The sequence below is a fragment of the Acyrthosiphon pisum genome, chromosome X (assembly GCF_005508785.2).
Source record: "Acyrthosiphon pisum isolate AL4f chromosome X, pea_aphid_22Mar2018_4r6ur, whole genome shotgun sequence".
Lineage (NCBI taxonomy): Eukaryota > Metazoa > Arthropoda > Insecta > Hemiptera > Aphididae > Acyrthosiphon > Acyrthosiphon pisum.
The window spans coordinates 132,372,749-132,378,335 of record NC_042493.1 but is presented as its reverse complement, the minus strand read 5'-3'; positions in this window follow the sequence as shown (position 1 = coordinate 132,378,335).

Here is a 5,587-nt window from a genome sequence, read left to right as displayed (position 1 = left end):
TTAATAAAAAAATTGTATCTAAAAATAAAAGACTTAAAGAGTGGATGACTGCCGGGCTATTATGTTCTTCTCGTCAAAAAAATGAACTTTCCCTTAAGTCTAAAAATAATCCTCTGAATAAAAATCTACTTAATTACTACAAAAAATACAGAAACAAATTTAATACAATTGTTAAGTTAGCTAAAATCAACTTTTATAAAAATAAGTTCAATTCTTGTACAAATAATCCCAAATTGACTTGGAAATTAATAAAAAATATTACAGGGGGGAGTAACTTGAAAAATAAAGTAACTATAAAACATCTTAAAGTCAATGATTTAATCATAAATGCACAAAAAAATCCAAAAAAAGCAACTGATACATTTAATGAATTTTTCACTTCCGTTGGACAGAAATTGCAAGATAACTTTAGTAATACTGAACCGATAGAATCTAATAAACCATATGAAACATCTTTTGATGCCTCGTTTTTATCTCCTGTCGATAGCAATGAAATAATCGATTTAATAAACAGTTTAAAAGATGATACTGCCTCAGGCTTTGATAAAATAACTGTCAAACTACTAAAAAACATTTCAGTTTTTATATCTAGCCCTCTAGCTCATATATATAACATGAGCCTATCAGAAGGTATTTTTCCTACGAAATTTAAACTAGCGATAGTCAAACCACTCTTCAAAAATGGAAATAAAGAAAGTATGAGTAATTATAGGCCAATTTCAATGGTATGCAATTTTTCTAAACTTTTAGAAAAAATTATGAAATCTAGATTAATGAGTTTCCTGGAAAAACATCATCTTCTCTCTAAGAACCAATTTGGGTTTAGGCCAGGTGTAGGTACTGTGGATGCAATCTATAGTGTTTCTAGGCATATATACAAAGGGCTGGATCGTGGTGATAAAACTATAGGGATTTTCCTAGATTTCGCCAAAGCATTCGATACTGTTGACCATAAAATCTTGTTAAAAACATTACCAAATTTTGGAATAAAAAATAATAGTCTAAGCTGGTTTGCAAGTTACTTAAAGGACAGAATGCAAATGGTTATGGTAAATGATGTTTTGGGGAAAGAACTTGTATTTAACTGTGGTGTTCCTCAAGGAAGTGTTTTAGGCCCAATTTTATTTATAATATATATTAACAGCATTTGTGACTCGCAGACGAATGGGTCAATATTTACATATGCAGACGATACATGTTTACTGTACTCTGATACATCATTGGACTCAGTCTATGCTAAAGCATCTACTGGACTCAACCAAATTATTCGAAAACTATATACAAAAAAAATTACTTTAAATTTAAATAAAACAGAATTTATAGCTTTTTCTATTTACTCCTGTCAAAGCCCATTTGATGAAATCGAAATCACAGATAATATACACAACCATAATGGTTGCAAAATAAAAAGTTATAATTCGCAAGTCACACACGAACGAACTTTAAATATTGCCTATACTAAACGCCTTAATTAAATACCACCTCCGATCCTATTAAATGTGTCTTGTGACTTGTGGGTAAGTGAGTTTTATAATATTAATAATATGACAGTGTGTAGATTATAACTATGTATATTTTATACGTGAAGCATATTATTGCATGTCAAATATATTTTGACACATTCGCTGAGTATCATATTTGAGTATACTTGTCGTGACGCTGAAAAAACTGGAGTTATAAAAATAATTTTCTTAAACATTTAAAAATTGAAATATCAGTGTACGATATTATGAAATAAGGCTTATAGAAGACGCTGACAAAAAATACAAAAAGTTTAATCGTAACGCTTGCCAAATTGTAGTCCATTTAATAACATAGTACATTAGCACTTATCTATTACATCAATATTAAATCAACTATACTATCATCATTGGTATTTGATTCTGGAATTATTAATAATTTCTTAACTTAGTAATTCATTTAATAGATCCTTTTTTTCAAGTAACTTCGATTAGATCCCGATTGTAAGTTTCTCTTATTTCTCTACATTATCTAAAAACTTTACGGATATATTGGTTATACGAATGACGGGCAAATATGAGTAAAATTATTGAAATGTTTATGTGTATAAAAAGACCAACAATTTTCTTTGTAAATTAAAATATGATGAAATACCTAACTTGTTGGCATTGTATGTTGGTTATATATGTTGAACATTATTTAATTAAAAATAGAATTTACCGATTTCTTTATCCTTCATTTGAAATGCAAGTATTAGAGAAAAATAAATGTAGAAAAATTAAACTAAAACGAAAATTGTGCTCATACGAACGTTTACATTTTACAAATGAAAAAAAATAATACATCCAGTTTAGCAATATTATTTTAATAGTCTTATACTCTTATAATATTATAGGTAATAATTTATTATCGTAATCGTACCTTAATATATCATTATTTCCCGGTTGAAAACGGTTGATAATAGATTAGAAGATAAAATATGTTTTAAAACTTGGTTTATTTTTTCAAAATTACGTAAGTATATTTACTTTAGTAAAATCATATAAACTTAAGTACACACTACACTCAACGTTAAAAATCAATTTAGGTTAGAATTTTTTTTTTTTAAATTTATTGTTGACAAGTTGTACTATAATACATGTGTGCATTTAATATCACGTAAAACTGCGTAATTTTTAGTTACATAAATAACCAAAAAAACAATGGAAACCTTATGTTTTTCGTATTCAATTTCGTATTACTCTAGATTAATTTTTTTTCTTCTGACGGTATTATACTATTATATGAAGAAAATAATAATAAGTTTGGATTATAAAAAGGTGGGCAAGTGGATTTCGCTCTGCTGTACAGTAGGTTACAAGTGGGTGACTGTATAATGAATGGTGTTAAATTTGAAATCAATGATATAATATCATTGTATAAGAAAAACGATTCTGAGCGGAGACGGTATGTCAGTCTAGGTTTAAGATATATTATATACTTATCTATGGTATTAAAAAAACCTCCACTATTTTTTCGACCATTTGAGTCTACGTAAGTAAAAAATGAATCATCATTATGTACTGATTGCGTAGTTTGGTAACCTTTTTTTGACACCGGATAACTTCTGTTACTATATTCCACGGTCATTTCTTTAGTACAGCATAATTTCACTGCCACATTTGTGGCATTGTTTTGGACAAGGTAGGCCATAATCTCGCAGGTATTTAACAGTGGATTCTTCTAATTTTAAAATGATATTAACTTATATTAAATTGTAAATGACTACATCTCAAAATATTTGAAAAATATAAAATATAAAATGTCCAATATTGGTTATTTTTTAATAATATTATTATATGCCTACTGTACATCATAATAGTTATAGTCTTATAACTTATGTTTTTTATAAAACTCTAATATATAGGTATTACACATATAAATATCTACCTATCAGATAATTGATTTTGAATTTGATTTTTAAAACAGAAAACTAGGTATCTATATGTGTATGTTGTTCAAATTATTATCTGTATTATATTCGCAATCGTTGTAAGAAAACACAGTATTACACTTAAAATGTAGGTGTGTATTATTATTATTATTATTGGCTTCGGCGTTTTTCCAATTTGTGTTTACCAAGAATTTGGGAAATTTGGCAACGGCGCGGCGTCCCGTTGAACCATGTTGCCAGATTAACGACTCTGTTTTGGCGTCAGTCTTGCATATTTCGATGTTTTTTGAGTTGAGAGTCTAGGACCGGATGACCGATATAAGTCAAAATTGAGAATCTTTGAGAACTTGGAAATAACGGTATTTGTTTTTTTCGTCATAAATTATAAGGAAATATTAAATTATGAAATAACTTGTAAAATTGTGTCTCGCAAGCATGCAACTGTCGTTTGTTATAACCTCTGCGCGGCAACACTGTTTTATTGTTTATCTCTCGTCTACTCCATTCATACAATTCGTTGGTCATCGTTGATGCTTGTCTGGTAATGGTGTAGACGTATTATTTATCCATCGGGCCTACTTGTTCGTTGTACTAACTACCAAGATCTCGGATTTCCGTTGACGATTTGATAACTGGAATCCCCAGCAGGCTTAACACCGTCGTTCGTCGATCGTTTCGATTTTACATCGGCTGCTGGTGCTCCGCGGCTATCCACTTGGCGAGTCTTCATATCGGGTACAATATTCCGACACTCCGTCTAAACCAGATAATTCGTAAGTTGCTTTCATTTTAGTGAAATTTGTGATCAGTTATATAATGCGTCCTGTCTTGTAGAAATGTGTCTTTCAGATTTGATGTCCGAGCGATATGTGTTGTTTTAAACCTAACCCCTTATGTGGTCATATCACCGAGTGCAAATGTGCGTCGGATATTTGTCGACGGTCTACTCAGAAAATGTTTTTTGATACTTTATTTACTCACACAGATGTATTTGGTACGCTTAAAGTAGCAAGTGTTACGTACATCAAGGTGTACGTATCAGGACGGTATAAACTGCAGGCTCGATATTTGATATTTTATTGATTATTTTTCAATTTACTTGTACTTGAACCCTTTAGATAGATTTAGATTTGGAAACTTAAAACTGTTATATTTTCAACTTTCTTTATGTTCCATAAGTAGGGGCTAAATTAATATGACATCATATGATAAAAACAACATATATGGTCGGAGCTTTTTGACGGTCAGATCCTTCGGTAGGCATGTGCCAGCTTTTTTATTTTTATGTTTCTACTTGTCGTATTGTCATTTTTTATATCTTACAGCATCAACTACATTATTGACTTAGGATCTGTGCATAGTGAATGTGTTGTCCGAAGTCACTCTACGCTTTGTAATAATTAAGACGATTTAACTCTACGGTATGAGATCAAATAACTCAACAATTTGAACATAATATACCAATAACACAGATTAGTTAACGATTAGGTTACCAAAAACCGCAATCAAATATGTTTTGTTGTTGTTGTGCAACAGTAGTTGTCAGTAATACAATTTAAAAATTCTAAAATATAATATATATAATATAATATAATATAATATATATAATATAATATAATATAATATATATAATATAATATAATATATATATATATATATATATATATTATATTATATATTATAATATAGTATTATTATAATATAGTAAATTAAAAACATAATATTATGTTCTAGGTATAAGCATATCTATCTGTTTCCTAGCTATTTTATATAAATCAATGAATATAGTTAAAATCATTTTGTATAATTTTGAAACATGATTTTCAGCATTCATGAAATTCTCATTTTATATTACATTATTAAGTATATTAATTGATTGGGGTTAGTAGCTCTAGTTTGAAATATTATGCAGATATTGTAGTGCAGTTTTTTCAATGCAATTTATGACTTTAAAAAAAACCTAGTATAGGACTAATGGTCCCCGTGACTAAATAAACAGGCATGATCGCTAGATTACTGCACGCATATTTTATACATCTATTATTCTTCCCCATATTTGGAAGAACACTAATATCATAGAAAAAAATATTTTTCACATTACAATTATATAGAAATTATACTGTTTTTGCCATGTCTGGGAAAATGCGCAATGAGAGGAAAAATGGCTTGTTTAGTGATCATGACTGTTTATTT